Here is a 22457-nt window from a genome sequence, read left to right on the forward strand (position 1 = left end):
AAAAAAGAAGTTAGTTATAAGACTTGATGGAGAAGTTATCCCTCATTAAATAGCATATTACTATAGTTTTGAGGAGGAAATATACGATTTTTATTTAATGGAAGTGTGTTAGTGCTTCGACTCGTCCCAATTGAGTTGATCATAAAAACAGTCCCGCCCCATACATTTCTTCATTATTGTAACATTAAGACCCGATAATGGATAATGTCTACAGGAAAATAAATTGTTAAGTTCTTCCCTTGCGAGAAATCTGCATTTTTGACTACGCAATAAGTCGGAGTCGGTGGTGAGAAAACCAATTGTCATGCAAAAAAAAAAAACACGAAGAAATATAAAATTTGTTGGGATGAAAATACTAAACATTAGAATTTTAAATTATGGGAAGTTCTTTTACATTTGTAAATTATGTTTACTTATTCCATAGTGGAAGGAATTGATGTTTTAACGAATAATATTTCACTTTTTCCTTCAAATCACTAATATTTAAAGCGGTTTTTCTCTATATTAAAAAATAAAACTGATAAGGAATAATGTGTAAAACGTCCATGTTTTTAATACATATTTCACAGGTAAAAATAAAATTTCGGTTAAAATTTTATTGTTAAATTATTAATCTGATTGAAATTCATACGAGTTTTCTTTTTATTTGTTTAAATCTTTTTATAATCGAAATGTCTCGAGATTATTAATATCGTTGCTTGTATAAACAATTTTATAAATTTTATTTTCAAATCGAATTTGGTGTCAAGTATCATTTAAATCTCGCGAGGGAATATAAACATGTAGAATCAGCAGAACGACTTCGGCGTGGTGAAGTAAATATGGTTTGGAACGTCTAAGACGAATTTCCGTGTTCTATCAACTAGTAAGAGTACATTCATACATCACTTTTGAAGTTGTATATTCTTGTGTTGACTCTACGCTAGGAAATGGGTTTAATACGATGCTGGAGTACCAACAAGTTGGAACGAATATTGGATTTGTAGCCTTACTACTATACTAATTTATACCAGTACACGAATAACTGGAAATTTATAAGAGAACTTGGTAATTTAATCATCGCTTATTCAAATGAACTTCACATCTAACACATTAAAATCTATGATTGAAGAGTTATTTTCTGTGAAGCTCTGTCAACTTTACTGTTGTTTATTTAGTGTAAGTTGACAGTTTCACTTCATCTGACCTTCGATCAAAGATGTTAATTAGCTTACGAATATAACACTCGCGGCTTCGTAGGAGTGAATATTTTTGTGACACTCTCGAGGAAAATAATCTTCAAGTTCCTTCCTTCCAATTTGAACGAGAGTTCATTCGGTGCCATAAAAAGTTGAATATGTTTAGGAAATTATATGATTATTTTCATCATTCCCGCTTATTTAATCATAGGAGATAGTAATGAAATATCTTCTCGAAACTGTTATGCGAATATCCTCTAGAAGAAAAGTCAACATAGTTATTAATTAGATGTACTGTACCTTCTAGATATGATTCTGTTGATACTGCTAGATTAAGTAAACATTACAATTAAATAGTCACCAGTCAGTGTAATTTTTAATTAAACTATAATTAATTTAATCATTTTTTATATTTTTAATAACAGTTTCGTTTTTTTTCTATAAGAAAGTGGAATTTTTATTTATAATTTACTTATTTATTTTCTACAATATAATTATTAAAACAAAATTTCATTTAATTTATAAAAAAAAAAAAGAAAAAAAAAGAAATAGAGAAGATGGAGAGCTGTTGCCTAGCAACATCTTTGTATCTTTATTTTATCTTTGGATTATGTCACATCGGTATCCATAGAAACGGAAAAATCTAAAGGAAATTTAGAGAAGGGTAAAGGGTAAAACTTAGAATAATAAAGGCAAAGCTGGTACTTTGGGGGTAGCATTATACGCAAATTTCCTTTACAGGTATGACACTAATTTTAGTTCCCCGGCTGTTATAGAATACTGTATAACACAGGGAAAGTATGGTAATCGGTCAAATTTTGATCCTTTTCCCTTCCCTTTTTTTACATTTCTTGAAGTTTTGAGACTCCAGGAACCCAAAAATTCCCTTACAAATTCTGTGTACTGTATGTGTGTCGTCTATTTTCATTACATCTCAGGACTGGATAAACCGAAAATTTTAGAACTTGGCAGGAAATATATGAAGCATTGACGCTATTAAATTTTGGTAGTTAAAGGACAAAAGGTGGGCAATAGAGAGGGGTCGCGTGTTATATCTCGAGTGGGGTCAGACATAATGAAAGTTTTACTCGTTTTAAAACGCATTTAGAAAATGTAACTGTCGATAATCTATACGATATTTATCCAATTTATTTCTAATTTTCTAATTAGTAAATATAAAATAATGCGGAATTAAGGTTACGTACGAGTATAAAAATTATAAATTAATCGTTAAAATTTTATGTTTACTAGTATTGTGTATTGTATAATCGAACGACGTTGCTTCTCTGAAATCAATAAATTATGAGCAAGTGTGATAAAAAGTGACAGATAACAAACAAGACTATAATAAAGCGCTTCTTTTTCAAAATGATTTTTTATATTTATGACTAAACTAAACTGATAAAAGTTTAATCATTTTTTATTTTATTTATGTCGATATTTTTCTAATTTTACTTGCTGTGGTAAATTGTAAGAATGTAGTAACGTTACGTTCCCGGCTGTTATGTATATAACATAGGAAAGTATTGTAATGGTGTCAAATTTGACCCTTCGAGTATTTTGAAACCTCCTGAAAATGAGGGGAAATTCTCGTGGATATAGGCTGAATATATATGCGTGTATGTATTGGTGTGTATTTCGTTCAATATCTCAGGATTGGGTAATGATTAAAAAACCAAATTTGGCATGGTAAGTTGTCTATAAGGGGCATTGATGCCATTAAATTTTGGTAGTTAAAGGCCGAGAGGGTGAGGATATAGAGGGGATCATGCGCTATATCGAGTGAGAGAATGTTTTACTCGTTATTGGCATTTACAATTTTCAAAACTCATCTGTACTGTAAAAATTAAGCCTTTTGCCTTTTTCATAATAATTAATAACATAAAAGTTATTTTTTAAGTAAAATCTCATAACAGATGGAGCCACAGACAATTTTAACTTTAAGCTAATGGGATTTAGTGTTTCTTATACATAAATATTTTTCTTCGGGAAAGTTATGCAACTCGTTGCTGGAATTTTTCTTATATTAATAATATTAATTTCTACATAATTTATATAATGAATTTTATCATTTTATTTTTAATTATTTTCTTCAAAATGCATGAATTGCAAAAACATTTTGTTACATTTGTACAAATCATAATTAAAGAATAGGTGTTCAAAGTTTTCTGTGAAAAGAACTAATGGACATATCTGAACTAAATTTACTACACACATCGTTCTGAGTACATAATTTTGATTTTCGAGAAAAAATTTTACTTCAAAATTCATCCACTAGGGCAAAATTTGACGCTACTTATCCTCTTAATGAAAAGATTACGTACTTTTTCTACAAATTTCGGGTATAAAAGGCGTTGCAAAACTGCAGAAATTCCGTAAAAAACACTCAATTTGCATATTACACGTGTGGAAAGTAGCGCCAAATTTTGCTCTGGCGACTGAATTTTGAATTAAAATTTTTTCGACAGTCGAAACTGCATAGGCAGGACAGTATGTATAGCAAATTGTGTTTCTTTTGTACTTAATTAATTATATCATATTTATTTTGTTTAAGGAATAAATACTAACTTAATATATAATATATTTAAGTACAGTATAGGCTAATTAAATATTTTTATTCGCCATCATTCGTTGATGCTTAGAAGAATTTTTCTTTTTTATGTTGAAAGTTTTAACTGCAATAAACTTTGGAAAACAACTAAATATTCTTTAAAATTATTTTTAGATAATAATTAATATTATCTAAAAATTTTCATTAAAATAAGTCAATAGACATGTATTGAAAATTGTTTTGCTGTCGTTTAGAAGGAACTATTCACGTTTGTAAATGTTATAATCGATGCTCTCATAATTCCTGCATTCTGATAATTTTCAGACGTTCGAAATTTATTTTTCACTATACATTTTGTATGAATACCGATAGTTGGCCCAGTTTCTTTACTTTTATAACACTTAAATAAGGGCTGTTTCCTCATAAAGTCCTTCCAGGAGGCACCCCCTTGGCACATCGCCGCAGTGTTGCATTGCTTTATCCCATTAATTCCCATTGCATTTTTTGAAAGGAAAATATCCTAAATTTTTAGCATAATAAGAGTTTTTCTGACAGAGGGAATAATTCACTGACTAATAAATTAGCATCTTAACTTTTTATCTGGGTTATAAAAATGAAGATACTTAAGATGAATTCAAAAATTTAGTCCATTTTCCTTCAATCGTTATAAAGTTTTACGTAACTTATCTGGTAATATTTGAGAAGATTCAATCGTCTTACGTATCAATAAATATTAATATGACTTCATAGAATCTCTTCTTATTCTCCCTTTTTTTTTATTTTTTTAAATGAAAATTTGAAAGTAGCACGAACTTCATTTTTCATTCAACTGAATAAATCTATTTTCCCTCTCCATTACTTATTTTATTTACGATATACTGTATTTTATAAGAACGAAAACTATATGGAAAATTCTAAAGTATAAAATATGTAAATCAAATTTGCCAGTTTGTAGCCGAATTTACTGTACGTTTATAGGCTAATTTTACTTTATATTTCATAATTTATAAGTTCTACAATATAATATTATAGAAGATTCTCTAGGATTGTGTTTATGTATATATTATAATTGAAATATGCACAGTTCTTCCGATGATATATTGCAACGTAAAACGATCCAAACGTGCCAAGACAGATTTATACACTCTTTCAGGGTACGTATCTCTGATCTAACAACAGAAAGTTTAATTTAAAATAGGGAAAATGATTATTTATGATGTTTCTTTTCTACCAGTGACCGTGTGGATAAAATTGGATAAAACCACCGAACATTGGCGGTTTTGCGTCTCACCAACGGGCAGACCACGTGAAGTTTTTCGTGTTTCTTCACGTGTCCAACATCTTATAGGAACCAGCTTTTTTTCTAAAAATTCCTCCACCACTTGTCAGATCGCCCTCGTGTTGCCTAATACCTACAATCTTCCTGAATACATAAAACAAATTACACTAAGAACTGTGTTTGTATTTAATTTTTATTCAGTATAGATTTGTCATATTTTATTGTTTCTCTTAACAAATTGCTCGAATTATTTATATAAATTATTATCCAAGACATGCTCCCATTTTCAGAATTCTTTATACACTGGAACTCTGCATCAAATGATAAATTTTTCATAATCACCTTTCGTCAACGAAATTCATCATTTAATAAAACTCTACAAACTACTCATCACTGTATAATTAAAATAGAATTTCGCATTATGATACATAATATATTTAAGAAAAGGCCCTATCTAATTAAATTTAGAAGCGTAATTCCTTACCTGACGATAATCTAAGCTTTAAAAATGTATATTAATCCCCACGATTATCGTTCGCAAAATTCATCCCCTCCGGAAAAACCCTCTATTAATTATATTTTTATAAAATTAAAATTAATTGTGTTACATCAAATTAATTTTTATATACATAAGTTGCTTCATTAAATTCTTAAAAGCCATTGAAAATTAATTTATTCATGGTTAAGTTACGTTGTGTTTCTGGATATTTAATTTTGTTCTCCGTTGCATGATGAAGTATTTAAACTAAAATCGAATACCATTCTTGAGTTGAAGTGATATTTTTCTAAAAATTGGCATAAACTAGAAGTTTTTTAAATATTAATCGATGCGTTTTCTCCGTTACGAAATTGTAAATGTTGGCATAAACTTAAAAGTAGTTTCCAGAGTTCTACTCGAGAAATTTTATTCAAATGGAAGTGATAAACAAGTCTCTTAAGTTTCTTAAATTTCAAATGTCATTGCGCTGGTATAAATATCAAAATAATTTAGTAACGCTGTTCTTGTCGTAATTATAAGTCGACTTAACACGCAAACAAGTTAAAAGTGATAAAATTTAATTAGAAAATTGTGTATTGAATATCACGCACTTAGTAAATATTTTTAGAAAGTTTTTGACTTTCTAAAAATATATATAAATATTTTAACGAATTAAAATGGAATGTTACATGTTTTCTTACGCACTATAACTTGGAGCTCACCAGAGAGAATGGACAATACCACTGAATGCTGGTCGCAAGTTTGCGCCTCGCCACATGCAGTTTTCCGTGTTTTCTTCTCGTGTTTAACACCTGTATAATGTCCAGTTTGACTTAGAAAGGCTTCTCGGGAGGAACCCCCTTGGCAGATGGCCCGTGTGTTACTTTGCGTTATTCAACAAACCAAACAATCATTATAAATGTAATTTTTTGATTATTTTTCCTTTGTACTTAAAAATTTTTAATCTAGTATTTGAAAGGTTTGTTTAAAATTATAAAAGGCTGTGGTTTGATTATAAAAAAATACCTGGAAATGTCTATAAATGAACACAGACATAATAGTTAAAGATAAACTGACCTCCAGAATAATACGTCAATAGCAGAAGTGTGTTTGGTTTCATCTATCCAAAGAAACGTAACGTCACCACAAAAGGTATATGCTCTCTTATCCAAGTTGGGTACCAATTTATCATCTTGCTTAACTTCAAGGACATCGTTTTCTCGCTTTATCTCTGTTTTTTCGACCTTGTTGAATTGTTTGAATTGTTCTAGAGGTATTAAAAACCTGCCATCTGATGACAAAGAGTAATTTGCTATTTTCTTTTCATTTTAAGTATACTTACGTCTATATAAATTTATGGATATTAAATCACTTCCGTATATTTTTATGCGTTTAAAGTGCAGAAACTTATTTTCCGACTGAAGTATTCTATTTTTGCGTATATTCGTACAGAAACGATTGCCGATAGCGAGAAGTGCAATGGTTATATTACATATTTAGATAGCTTGATTAGAAAAATATTATGGTAAATAGGAGTTCTGGCCTATTTTTGAAGCGATATTGTGATTCTCGCTTATAAAATTGCAAAATTTGGCGAAAACTTGTTTATTATTCAATATTAGATAAGCTTATTAAAAATTATGTTTGACTTTACCATTTAAAAAAATTATAACTTTAAAAAATCACCGATCAATAACTACTAACATGCATTAGACATTTATCTAATTCTAAATCGATAAAATAAGGCAGTAGCTCTATTAGAGGGGGGCCCGAATTAGAACGTGCAAACTTACATTCATTCCTATACCATTGTATTTATGTTTAAACACTAAACTCCCACATACACGTGTATAAATGCGTTACTTTTAAATCTTTGCCTGTACTTATTTGAATTTGTTCCTTAATTTCATAAAGATAGCGGTTGACACGTCTCTCTGGGATTCTTCCTGGTTATGCAACTGAATTAATCGTTGTATATTTTTTGATGAAAGATGCTGAAAAATCGCAACTCTTAACCATTTATCTTATGATTTAATAAAGTATTTTTAATGCAAGTTTGTAAAACTTTTAAAAACTGATATACAGTGTAACTTAATCAATGCTTAATGTGTACGTGGAAATTAAAAGAACGTAGTAACTTGAAAACTTTTTCGAAGAATATCAATATAAATTGCCAATAAGACTCTATACAGTTTGTTCAGAAAGTCTTTCTTATATGTTCCACTGTCCTGATTTCATATCTGTCCTTATTGCCTCCAGAAAACTTGTACTTTGATATCAGTCCCTGGTATTGAAACTCTTCTTTTTTCTTTAAAATGTTTTTAATCTCCATTAGTACAAAGTCATATCAAAGAAAATTCAATTAGAAAAATTCTAAAATTTAAATTAAAAAAAGAAAAAAAAGTAGAAAAACCTTTAATTTTCACTAATTTATAAAGCGTTAAAAGAACTAAAAATAGTCTTTTTATTTTAAAAAATAGCGTAGAAAATTCAATTAAAATTTTAATGAGATATCGAATATATGGCTAAATATAGGCCTAATAATAAAAAAATTAATCAGTAATTTTTATAATTTTTTTTTAAAAATGACATTAAAACTATTATTTAATTCATGTAAATATTATATCACTAATAAACTGTAGCTTATGTAAAAGTGGATTCTTTCAAGCGAAAATTCTGCCTTTATTTCATAATTTAATACAATTAGAATCATATTAAAATAGTATTTTTAGAGTTTATTAAAATTTAGTTTTTTATTGATTTTTTTAAGTATTTTTTCTTGCCGTTTAACTGTGATAACACTTAAAGAAAAATAGTTTTTATGAAGAAACAGTTGCGCATTTTCAGAATAGAATAGTTAAGCAAATAAAATGATTTTTTCAACAATTTAATAATTTTATTTAAATAAGAGTTGGTTTATTTAATAAACTTAAATATTTCGTTTCTTCTCGTTTTAATTTAGATTTACTCGTATTTAAAAATAATTTTATAATACGCCTCTTAAGCGTGGCTTTCGTAACACTTCTCGTATGACTCACCAATGGCCGAGTAGATAAAACAGCCGAACACTGGTGGGTTCACGTTTCACAGTCACGTGTAGTATATTCCGGGTTTTCTTCACGTGTCTAATACCTAAATAAAACCCAATTTCCCATAGAAAGGGCTTCTCGGACGGCGTTGTCCACGTGTCAGGTTGCCGCATACAAACTAACTGTTTTCATCTACTTTTTTATTTATTTTTGTGGTAGACTTTAATTATTTCGTTTCGTTTTACATTAACATAGTTTAATATCGAATAAAAAGTTCATAATTAAATATGTAAAATAGGAATTTTCATTCCATTATGAAAATTATAAGCCAGACGGACATTTTCTTTCTAAATCGATTACTACTAAATTATAATTCAATAATTGCACTCCGCATTAATATATTAAATAATTCAAAATGTGTTTTTATTATTTTTTTTTCTTAATTTTTAAATATTTTTATCGATTTTAGAAAATTGCATCGATTAACTTTCCATATTATTTAAATTCTATTTTTTCCTCCTCCATTTTTTTTTTTATTGTTGCTAAATATAGAATCTTCTAAGAAGTTTTAATCTTTAGAGACGAATGTTATTATCTTTAATATGAATAATAAACTAAGTATTTGGACTTAAATACAAGTCCAAATACTTAGTTTATTATTCATTATTTTTGGTATCGATTTAACAGAGAATATTCTCTTAATGATTGAATGTACTAAACGATAATGGCGACTTTTACAGATGTGAATACATAAAAAAATGAAAGTAAAAAAATCGTTAATTTTACTGCGTTTTACTTTAATTTATTCAATAGATATTTAATGTCTTTTAAGATTAGAAAGACTGTATAAAATCCTGGGATGTTCAGAGGGAAAGAAGCAAATTGCCCTTAGCTCCAGGAAGTAGGGGACAAATTACAGTTTTTTTCGTTTACTTCCTTTACTTTAGCAAATTAAATGATTATATTACAGAATCTCCAATGCATATTTTTCCCTCGTTACACCTGGACGGCCCTGTTAAGGTCATGTAAATTGTAAAGATATATTTTGTAAAGAATAAACACAACTTTAATCTTCTATTAGTTGATAAAAATGAAAACCCAAACTCTTGGGATTTATCATAAACTAGGAAATATTGATAAAGGAAACAAAGCAAAAGATTTTTGTACAATATCAGCAATTTTGATTTTTATTTCCATTGATAAAAGCTCATAAGTGGATGAATAATTTTTAATTTTAAAAATTCTCTTAAACTTTACTATTATGTCGTGATGCAGTTCGTAAAGATTTATAACTCAATAACAAGCAAACTAACAAGGAAAAAAGCATCTTAAAGTGAACACCGAGATAACAAGAGCAGAGAATAAACCAAAAAAAAAAAAAAAAACTTATTTTGCTAATCCTGCAATACTTGTTAAGTGTTTACCGAATGCCCTTAGAAAGTATCGCTGTACTTTCAAAACATTCAATTGATCAAAAATTGCCTTTTCTCCGGCATTACAAGGGTACACTCTACGATTGAAACAGAAATATTGACTCTACAAGCTTCGAGTAGAAAACTTTATAAACTTAGTTTGTAAAAAAATCAATGTTAAAAAATTCAAAGATTTTTATTTTAAGGATTATTTTAAGTAATGAGAATTTAATGCATATTTTTGTGATTAATGGATCTTTTTGTTTTTCCTGATTTTTAATAAAATTTTTAAGATTCCGAAAATAGAAAGGAGCTGTGTTAAACTGGCGGAAGATTTTTAAAAGTTATTTTTCCATCTCTAGAGCCGGGAGCGTTTCTTAATTGATATGCATTCACAGAACATATCTGTTATGGACTGGCGCATCCTGAACAGCAGGCACAGCGCCGCCTGAAGGAGAATCGGCTGGCGTCAAAGACACTTCTAGCTTGTCAGATGAAGTTTAGGTTGTCTTTCGGTAAAGGCAGAAAACATGAGTTCATGCGAAGGGAACCGAACCAAAAACCGCGTGGAGTTTCTATCTCTCGGGAGTATAGAAGAAGATAAGAGATGTCCCGATGTCACTCCGGGTCGAAGGTTAAATCAACCTAGGATGAGCCTTCTAGGAAAGCCGATAGCCTACAGACCACGATCTCAACGCGATCCCAGATATAGGAAAATACAATTGTTGGTACATAATTTCCAAGAACGACCTAGAGGAGTGGTCGCTGTTTCCTATCACCTCTGCATGTAAGTTTAATCTCTCTCAGGTTAATTCGGTTACGCCAAAGTCATTTATCTACTAAACACGTATAAAGTTACGTTCTAAGAGGTTATTTTTAAGATTAATACGTTATTTAACCTACTTAACCGTTACAATTCGTAACAAAAAAAAAAAAAATCGAGTTAATTTTTAATTACGGTAGGGGTTGATATTTTCTATTGTTAGCTTGTGAAAGTTTCCTTTTTTTTTTATTGTAAAACGTTATAAAAAATCTTAGATTAACAATTAATAAAAGTGTTAAACGCCCTTTTTGATGGTGTTGTTTAGGAATTCTTTCTTAAATATTTGCTTTTCTAAGCATTTCTCTTACTTAAAATAAATACTGATCAAGTAGCTGTTATGATTAAAATATAAAATTACTTTTTAAAAAATTTAGGTGTTGTGTAAGTGATTTATGGGATTAGAAAAGTAATGAGTGCTGATATTTTTTCTTGTTACGGTTTCGCATGCTTGAGAGTAATGCGGCAGTTCCCAATTAGTAAATGTAACCTCTGACTCTGCGGGTTACGCCCAAACGTCCATTTCGTGTTGATATATTCCCATTGTGCAGAATTAATAATGTGCTTTGCCGTATCATTGGCTCGAATCAGAACGAAATTTAACAGTAACACGAAGTCGAGAAGTTGGTGGAAACTTTCGTTTTGCAGATGTCAGCAAATTTCATCAAAACACAGTTATATAGATGATGTTTACCTTATAAAAAAATGTATCTAGTTAACTTCAAACTTACGTAAATATACCGCTTACGGTCGACGAGTAAATTTTTTTTTATTTTGCTAACTACGAGTAGAACATGAAATTACTATATAAATTTTCTGGTCCATTTTTAAGTTCTTTTTCTTTATTTGTTTCGCTTTCCAGTTTAATATCGAGTTTCAGTTTTACTGTTTTCTGTAAGCATAACTGAACACTGGTCGAGGGTTCGAGTCTGACCAACGTCTGTCCATGTGGAAATTTCCGCGTGTCTAACACCTAAATACGAGTAGAAGCCAATTTCCTACAGAAAGTCCTCCTGGGAGGCATTCTGCGATAAAGCAACTCAATACAAAGGCGATCTGCCAAGGGAGAGCCCTTGTGTTGGGTTGTCTTACCCCATTAATCCTATATAATTAGTTTAAAAAGACGTTGTTTAAAAATGGCAAATGAGAGGATTTATTTTTAAAATACGTGTAAGAAAACCACACTGAATTATTCTGCTTCACTAAGTGATAAAGTTTACAGCACGATGTTAACGATCGAAGGGAAGCCATGACAGATTGATAATGCCAAAGTATGCTGTGTAATATCGAACAGGAGAAAATTGTTATCGAATTAAGGATAATTGACTTCATTCTTCAATCTCCGGTGTGAACAGTTAATAATATAAGTGTTAAAATGTTTGATTAACAGATTTTCTGAACGAATGGAATTCATTCTTTCTGCGCTAGCATTTATCTTCTTTTTTCGTATAAATTTTACTTAAAATTAATTTTAAAATTGACAATTTTTTTAAAGTAATAGAATCTGATAAGAAGAGCAAACACGGAGTTGACCAAACGTTTTAGATTAGGCATTCCATCAAAGTCTTTGGATTGAGAAAAAATCTGATAAACCAGCAAAAGTTAGGATATCAAGAATTATGTTGTCAAGATATCTTATGACAAAGAAAGAAGTGACTTTTGTACAAATGATTTTTTCCATTTAGTTGGCGAAATGGATCCGTGACAAAAACCACCAAATCGGCTTCCGTTGAGACAGACCATCTGTCAAGTATGGTGTCAGATGGCAAGTTGCAGAGAGTAGAATCGTGGAAAAAAAATAAAAATAAAAATACAGACATTCCGGCATTAACTATTCTGTTGCAGCATTTAGTGTCAAGAGATTTTGTCATTGTCAAACATTTACAAAAGATTTTACTTCAACGCTGTGGTTTGCGTACAGGGGTGTTTTTATTGCCGTTTATACACTTAATGAAAGTTTCCCATTCAAGTGCTTTTACTCGGTGCTATCTTTAAACTTCACTTCACATACTACGTAACACTCATACGTCTTTCATCTTTATTTTATTGCCATTTTTTCAAGGTGTAATATCAGCGAAAAGAAATATTAAATACTGATCAAAATAATGATGTATAAGATAAATATATTCATTTTTGGAAGTATTATTAAGCAATTTCATGTTATCCTTAACATGATATTATGTTTATAAGTATATTAACCCATTGGAGAATTTAGAAATGAAGGACCTTAATTGGCCCTTGAAGTTACAACTTTAAAGTGATAAATTCTCCTAACGATTTTAGGTTCCTTCCTTTCGGGGTCTTAAGCTACCATTTGGTTTGCTGATAGGTAAATTTACCTCTATTATTCACTAATGTTAGCATCAGGAAATGCGATATCGAATGAAACTTTCAAGAATACCTTTATACTAATCACCACTAATTTAAAGTGATTTATGGATTAATTCGATATTGTCATTAAGAACTGAAATATTTAGAAAAAAAAGGTGGATTTTTGCTATAATTCTTTTCCATTAATCACAATATACAACTGTCAATTACTGTCGATCCTATCATACATCACACAGAAAATAACATATTGTAAGTTACTTCCAATTGTTTCACAACATTTTCGATCGGCTTTAACCTTTTATTTGTACAGCAAATTTAATTTTCTGTTATTTTTCGTACGCTCGTCAGTTCCCGAGTGAATAAAACTACTAAACACTGGTGGTTGGTCACGGGTTCGCCCTTCACCAACGGGTTGTTCGCGTGGTTTGCCGGCCCCTTTTTTTGCGTTGTAATACCCAAATTGGGTCTAGTTTCCCATAGAAAAGTCCTCTCGAGAGGAGCTCCTTTGGCAGATCGCATCTGTATTGCGTTTTGTATTCTATCAAACAAACCTGTTATTTTTTTCCTCTTTTCTAACTTCATCATTTCAGAATTATCAAAAATTAAATGAAAAATAATGGAAATGGGAATTTTTATTTTGTGAATTTCTTTGAAAATCTCATTAATTTTATTATTATTCTTAATAATAAATTGTCATTTCATTCGATTATATTATTTCATTTAAAAAAAATTAAAAAATGTTGGAAGAAACGATATTAAAAATATCTGGACCGTAATTTATTCCCGTAAATCGGCTCTTGCAAATCTTTTTCCTTACTACATGAATTAGAGTCGATTATAATGATTTGGAGGGAGGTGATCGATAGAAATTTTACCTGGTTCTTCTCAAATTCAGTTTTGAATAGAGAGATAAATCTATCTTCAATCTCCTTATTATAAACTCGAACTTATATTCGAATTTTTCCCTTTACCTCGAGAATTTAAAGATTAAGAGTTTTGTATGACGTTTCTATAATTTTCGAACTATCTTTGCCTAGTATAGGTTTCAGAACTTTATTTTTCTTAAAATAAGAAAGGAATTATCCTTATATAGGCTATATATTTAATTATGGAGAAAGTCACGTTTCCATTGTTCGTAGTTTATGCTTGTGTTTTAGGATCTTTAAGCGATTTATTTTAATTTTTAATAAATAAAATAACGTTTTTCTGGGCAAAACACACTGCACCGTAGCACTATTTTCAAACTTTCTTAAAGGAAATTTATTTTTAATTAATTTAAAAAATACTGAGCGTAAAAATTATAGTAAACTAAGTGCAGGAGCGTATCCAAATATCATCGTGAAATGGGAATCAGGATAGGCAGTGCATAAACTAGATAAATCTAAAGAGAATTTAGATATATAAAAATATTATAGAAACAGTAATTTAGTTCTTGTTATTTTATTTATTTTTTATTTCTGTTTAGAGGAAAATATATTCTTCCACTGCTGCATTCTGAATATGCCTATGACTACGTTTATACAATATAAATTTAAACTATATGCTAAATAACGATTTTAAAAGATCAATAATATAATAACACAGTTAATTTCATGATTAAATGAATCATAATTTAGTAAAATTCATATTAAAACAGATAAAACATTAATATAAATAGAATTATTTTTGTATATTTTTAAAGCTTTAACTTAAATGATTAGCAACAATATTCATGAAATCTTAAATTTATGTGAATTATTCTTGCATTTGGCTTCTGTTTAAGTTAAATGTAAAGAATAGGTATAAAGATGGCCTTCGAGAGGAGTGAGTTGGGGGATTTTTCCCCAGGTAGGCCTACCGAGAAAAATTAGGGGTGGGAGTAGATCTACTCTTATAAAATTAATGCTATTTTTACTAACAAAAATAAAATATTTAAGACTGCTTTTTTTATTGATAATAAAACAGTCTAAGTATTACATTTGATAAAAACAACTAGCTAAAAGGGCCCGCTAACAGGCAAAAGGGGCCCGCTCTCTCCCCGTTCCCCATACAAGCTCTTCAAGGCCTGGTATAAAATGAAGCTATGTAATTTCAGTTTAATATAAGAGTAATAACATTCTCGTAACAGTAACAAATTTATAACATAAATATTAAAAGGTTTGCAAGATATAAATTGGTATTCATCGATACGTTCTTTCCAATATTTATGATGGTGCAATGACATGTTCGGTATCATAAACACGGTCGCGCGGTCACGAGTTGTGACATCACTGGATGTAAAATGAAGTCACAGTCGACAGTATCATTTCCGATTCTTTATTTAATTCTAATTTTTTCTACTGTATCAAAATTTTCTTATACGAAATCAAGTTTATGTAATAAAAGATGATAAAACATTTAAAACATCCGAAGAGAAACACGGACAAATATAAGAACCAAATCCGCGTTAAAATATCTTTATTACGAAATTTTGAATATTCTCCGACAAATTGTGGCAAGATTGAAAGTGGCATTTCATCTTTCTTCAATTTTCATTTTGAATTACAAAACGATTGGTTTTAGCTCGGGGGGCTCCAGCTTCCTGTCAAGATCGCTCTTGTTTTACGTAGTTTATCCATATTATAGCTATATTTTCTCCAATTTTTGAAACGTAACCTCCCCTTTTATTACCCATAGATTCTCATATTCCTGGAGGTGAAAGAGGGTGGAGAAAAATCGATTTTTCTCCACCCCTTCACGTATATAAACTAAACAAAAACCTGCTGAGGATATCATATTTTTAGCAGCAACCAATTAAAATATTCTGGATTTATTTGGAAGTCTTCAATCGAACGAAAGGATTACAACTCGACTTTGTTTAATTTTCTAAGGTGACTAATTACCGTGACACTTGGGTGACTAAAGATAAGAGAGAAACACGACCTGGAATTATCTTTCATTCGTCTATTTACTTTCTATTCAGTGTTAAATAATTCATTCTACGAATAGCTTTCATTGTGTATTCCATTAATTGTTAACAATAAAAGTGGCAAAACAAACTAAGCTTTCTTCTAAAATAAATTGCAAGCAAGTTACTAGTGATATTACGTAATTAATGTTTTTATCTTTGTATAACTTTACTTGTAAGCGCAAAAGTTTATGCTTACAAGTCGTTAAATTGGATTGAATTGATGGTAAAAGACAACGCAACACATGGGCGATCTGCCAAGGGGGTGCCACCCAGGAAGGCTTTCTATGGGAAACCGGTCCCTGTTTAGATGTTAGACACGTGAAGAAAACCTGGAAAATTCACCTTTGGTGAGATGCGAACCCACGACTGGTGGCTACAAGTCATTAAAACAATGTTAAACTGCATACAGGAATCTTAAGTGAATAGCTACATTTTCTCAATATCGTTTTAGAAACAGAATTCTAAAAAACCACCCCCTATAAAGTAAGAAACGACACACTTATGTTATATAACTTCGTTTAAAATAAACATGAAACCAAATAAATTATTCTGCATTTTTGACAATTCTTACAAAGTTCTTCAATCTCTCTCGCTCCCTGAATAATTCAATATGTAAAATTCTTTTGTTCACTCCATCTTACAAATAAAAAGGCAATTTTTATAAGTTTGAGAGAAGATTAAAGATAAGCCAACATTCTTAAAATAGATAAATAATCTTTTAATGGAGTTGAGTTGAAAGGTTCAGGAAACTGGAGTATTATATTTTCAATCAAAATATTCTCATCTGTGGTTTGACCTAATTGTTCTCAAAATCTCCTTTTCGAATATTCTATTTAGTGAATTTTGAATGTATTAATCTCTTTAAGTCTTTGTTTAAAATTCTAATCATCTGTTTATCAAAGAAGGCCAATGAGAATGGTAATCTTTTCCTGCAGAGTTAACAAGTTTCTTAATTTTCTATTCTTGGCTTGCGCTTCTCTATGAAAATAACGAAGAAGAGGAAATTCCTGTAACCATGATAAAATCTTCTTTTGCCATTTATTATTATTATTATTTCCATAATAATTTTGACCATTTTTTATGCATTGAATAATAGAGAATTACCGAATGAATTGAATAGGATCCATTGGGGATTCAGAATACTGCCACTGCGTAGTGGCTGATCGATATTTCATCTGATATCCTATATTAAACGAATTTTTATGTTTTTTAATTTAAAGTTTGTTTCGTTGATTTCATTTGTATCGATCTGATTATCGAGTTTAATCTACTTTATCAAATTCTCTCTAATTTTGACCCTGCATTAATATTTCAGAAGCTTCCTTATTAAAATTTATATCGATTCTACAGAAAATTATAGACTGAGTTACTGTTTATAAAGGATATTTTTAATTATAATTACAACATTATGAAAGGATCTTGGGGACTATCATCTGTTTCCTGATTTTTCTTCTTTTTTTTGAGGATTTAATGTTTTAACTTGGAGACTTATTCTGAGAATTACATCTGGATTCCTTTTTAGGTTTCATGTCAGAAACTAAGAAAAAATTTCCCAAGGAAAACACCCTTAGGTGAAATAACATTCGTTTTTGTATTCATTCTCTTGTGGATTACAAAGAAACGTTATATTTTTCGTCAAACAAGAAATTGTTTATTTCTCTTTTATCATTAATTTCTTAAGTATTACTTCCTTAATTGATAAATAATCAAGAACAATCGAAGACTTTTCAGCTTATCTTTTATTATTCATAGAATCATAACTCTTACGTAAGTGCCCTTTATTGTGAATAGTATCATAATGATAGAAGATATAAAACTTATATTTGGTCCTTTATACAAGTTAATTTTGCCACAAGGTATTTATTTTTTATTATTTTTTTAACTTATTGTTGACCGTAGACTGTTATAAACTGTTAAGTTATAACATCATCATCACAGCATGATGAGAAATTTAATATCGGTTGATGTCTATCACAAATGATATGAGGAAAGAAGAGAGGACGTTGAATGGCATGAACTTTTACCTTAAGGGAATTTATTTTGTGCAAGAATAACAAGCACATAATTTTCATTTTAATGGGAAAAATAGCAATGTGTTAGGTTATACGACAATTTTCTAAAATGTTATTGCTTTCAGTTATGACTCTTATGAGTATTTTATAAATATAGATAAATCTTTTCCTCCATTTACTATAATTATTAATTTTAAATCGATTGCCCTTTACTCAGAAAGGTTTGGTTTGATGAAATAGAGCGATACAACACACGAGTAATCTGCTAAGGGGGATTTTCTGTAGGAAACTGGTTTCTATTTAAGCGTTAGACAAGTGAAGAAAACCCAAAAAACCCCTCATAGGGCGCGAACCCGCTACTACTGAGGAAAACTACTGGATATATAGCATTATGTAATACATTTATCATAAAGTTAAGCAGTTAAAATGACAAAAGAAAAGTGACTCCAAGATAATATATGTTGCACAAAAACCTATTTAGGACTTACAAACTCTGCTGACAATAACAGATAAATCAACAGTCGCAGATAAAACGACTGATATTTTTTTCTGTAGATAATTCGAAGCAACTACTGGCAGCGCGACTGAATTTTACGATCAACAGTCAACTTTCTAAAACCTTTTTTTGTTTCGTTGTATATCTTTCAATTATCTTTTACATTTTTTATACGTTGGTGCGATTTTTATCGAGAATAAAGTCGATAAAACGACAAGTTCTTTACTAATTGTTTGATGAGTGAAAATTAATACACGCTAATTATCTTTCCATAATTATATTTACGCTGCCATTTTTGTTAATTATTCGAATATTTTTATGAGAAATATATTTTTTAAATACATATTAGCTAATTAGTTACCTTTAATTTAATTTATTATTCTAAACAAATACTGAATGTATTCATACAAAAATAATTCGCCTCGACTGAATGGTATATTTTGCCAGTGTTTGAGTACAATGAAATCAGGACCGTTGAGTAAGGAAGAGCTGGGGATTTTCCTCGGTCCAGAAAATCCTTGGGGATTTTTAATGTTTTCTACTCCTATACATCGAGTGTATAAACTTTTGAGTCTTGGGCTTGAGGTTATTTTCGCTTCCTTATAATTTTTAAATAATATATATATTTTATACATAAAGCAACAGTTTATTAACCGTTATTAATTGTTACAAATTTAAGTAAAAGTTAATTAAGTAAAGCGTTAAATAGGAATAAGTAATTTATGTACTGGCCAGTGGCAACATTAATTATTTTTTTAGTTTTAACAATAAATTTCTACACTGTTATTGTTTTATATTTCCATGTTCTGTCGCACATTTAACAACAACACGTTGTGTCTTAGGGACCTCTAAAGGTTAGGGCCCTGTGCACAAGCCATATTAGCCCTTATATAGACTGCCGATGCAATTAATTAATGTTACTTTTGCTGTCAAACGGATTTCGTTTGTTCCAAAAAAGGGGCTCCATAATAATCTTTCTACGGCCCTGAATGTAATTTATATAAATTTTCCTAAGAATCTGTAAAGGAATCTTTCCTTCATTTATATGCTGAATCGAGTATTTCTAAGGGATTGGTAGTGCTTATTGAGTTTTAGACTAAAGCAATTATTTGACACAAGGACACTCCTCGAATCTGTCACGAACATTGACGTGACACTAGAATTGCTGTTAGAGCCCATATACTTCCATGGAACTACATCCAAGTTTGACTTTAGATACCGAATGATTTGCGTTGTCAATCTACAGTTTCCTTATTTGTTGTATTAGAATCTTATTAATTATAACTTTTTAAAATAATTTAGCAATTTCCGAGTGAAATAAGCGTACAAGAGATTAAACTGCCAACATCTTGCGTATTTATGTTGATGAATGAATGTCGTTAAACTCTATTTAACAACTCTACGATAATCCGACGAAAAATAATGATTCCTTCCCATTACAGATTTCAAAATTAAAATAATTATTTTTCCAATAGAGCTTGGCAACAAACAAAATTTATCTATGACATAATTACTACAATTCTAAATAAATATTTTAAGTTCTTCCCCTCTGTTTTGTGATGATATTCGATTATTCAATTAGCTAAAAGGGTGGCAGAGACGGTTATAATATCCAAAATCTTATTGTTGAAAATGTTATATACTAAATACAACCCAGAAATATCTTTTGAGGGTTTTAGAAAGGAAACAATATGCCTTAAAAAATTTCTTACTACCTGAGGTATCCGCTTTTATTCGGGAAAAACCCCAGAAAGGGGATGCAGCCCCTAAATCCATGCATGGTTATATAACATCTGATGAAAAATTAACGATTATATTGTTTTGTATGAAAAAAAAACAAGATTAGAGTATATCTGAAGCATTCAAAATTGGGTATTACCATGAAAAGTCATTTATGTAAGTGGTTTTGTTGTTAAAGGCAGAAAACCAAGCCGAACTTAGCTACTAAAAATCTGCTTAATACATATACAAAACACGCAAAAGTCTATCTAAATTTAGAATTTTTTCGGGGTTCCTGCTTCTAAAACGACAGCTGAGCATGTAAATACGATACTTCTCCTTCTAAGATAATTGTTATTCTTTCTATGTTCGGAATCTGTTATTATTTTTCTATTTTTATAATTAAATATTTGTGTGTTTGACTGTACAGTTTCTAAGAAAAGTTTTGGTTTTTTTGCATAATAAAACTCGGTAAGATCTATGGTTAAAGTCAAATTAATTGCTAACATTTATACAAATTTAATTCAATAATGGATCTGAAGTAACTTAAAGCTCGTTAACGGCTTGTGAGATTTATGGAACGACAAAAACAATGTCAGTAGATGAGGAATAAAACAAAATATTCGTCTTTTGTATAGAAGGATATTCGTTAGTCCAGTTTAAATAGCGAACAGACAATGAAACAATTTCTATCAATAACGTTACCAATCTAATAAATGGAACGTCGTTGCTTTACCCGAATACAATAAATAAAGAAGCTGTTTTTTTACTATCTTTCAATAGATACATGTCTTGACCATTCGTGTTTGAATACTTGCAGTGATTCAGTCGGGGGTCCACTCGACTGTATCCACTTTTGACAAGTGAGTAGAGTTGAAGATAGATGTAAGCTTGTTCCGAATTTTCAATAAAAAAAAATAAAAGAAAAAATGTACATACATCAAAAACTCATGGATATATCACAAAAATATATTAGAAATATCTGAATTTTGTCTTCTTTAAACGGTTTTGTAATACATATAAATATTTCTGAGTTGTTTTTAAAGTATCTTTTTATAATGTAAACAAAAATCTAGCTGCATATAGCTAAAGTTTGAAAGAATAATACATTATGTACTGTACTTTATATAATTGAAATTTTTGTGTATTTAGCGTTATATATATATAATTGCACATATAAATAATAAACTTACATACTTCTTGAAAAAAATGGCCGTTGTTTGCAGGTTTATTTTGTACAAAGTTCTTGTAAGAAATGGAGGTTCGACAGTAATTTACGCTATTTCAGAGTAATTTTTCTTTTAGTTTTTGCGTTTGTATTTATTACAGTTATTGTTTTTGTAGTACTTTTTATATGATTATCTGTTGATTTTTTTTAACTGGAACTATTGTTCTGGGGGCAGTCATCAAATGTTCTTATGAATGATGCCGTGAGTCAACTTATATACAGTATATAAATTAATTAAAACAATAGAAGAAAGGAATATTTTATTTGACATTTTAAAAATATTCCGATTATTATTTAAAAGTTATTTTTGACCTCGAATTATGTAAATAGCATTAGAAATTATAAACAAAACTGCACGGTATTGTTGACATTTTCACTGATAAATGCTCAATTTTCCGCTTTTTCAAATCTGTGACTTCACTATTTCTTTTGTTAACGTCAGCATTTTCCTATTGGCTACTTTTTATCCTCTTATGTCATTTTTCTTATCCGCTTTACTAAATTTTATCCTGCATTTTTTAAAAACTCTTTAATTATATATAAAGCATTTATTATTTTTTTATAAATTAAATAATCTTTTTAAAATAATACGTATAACGAAAAAAGCAGATTATCTTTAAATTTTTTTATATAAAGTTATTCTAATTTTCTTAATGAAAATTAATGATTTTTATAACGATTTTTAAATCTAGGAAATGTATTAAGTAACTAAAAATCCTTATAATTTCTTTAAAAATAATAAATACAAAAATACTTGTTTAAAAAAAAAATTATACGCGAGAAATTCTTCTAAAACCTATTTCGCAATTTTATGTATTAAGCGACAGAAGAGAAACCTCGATATAGTGCCACCCTATATAGTGCACCCTTATAGAGCGTCAATAAACATTTACGATCGGATTTTCCTCTTAAATCATAAAAATAGAATGCTTTAGCCTTTATGAACTAATAAATATTTGATTCAAAGATCATTGTTATCGAACTTATGAATACAC

General features: G+C 29.6%; 1 protein-coding gene across 1 annotated transcript in view; it reads left to right on the forward strand.

The window, feature by feature from the left end:
* The window catches only part of LOC136988190 (potassium voltage-gated channel subfamily KQT member 1-like), an 84889-nt gene that overhangs the window by 32418 nt on the left and 30014 nt on the right, over nt 1–22457 (forward strand). The window lies entirely within an intron of this gene.

The sequence above is a fragment of the Centruroides vittatus genome, unplaced genomic scaffold (genome assembly GCF_030686945.1).
Source record: "Centruroides vittatus isolate TY-2023 unplaced genomic scaffold, ASM3068694v2 scaffold_324, whole genome shotgun sequence".
NCBI lineage: Eukaryota > Metazoa > Arthropoda > Arachnida > Scorpiones > Buthidae > Centruroides > Centruroides vittatus.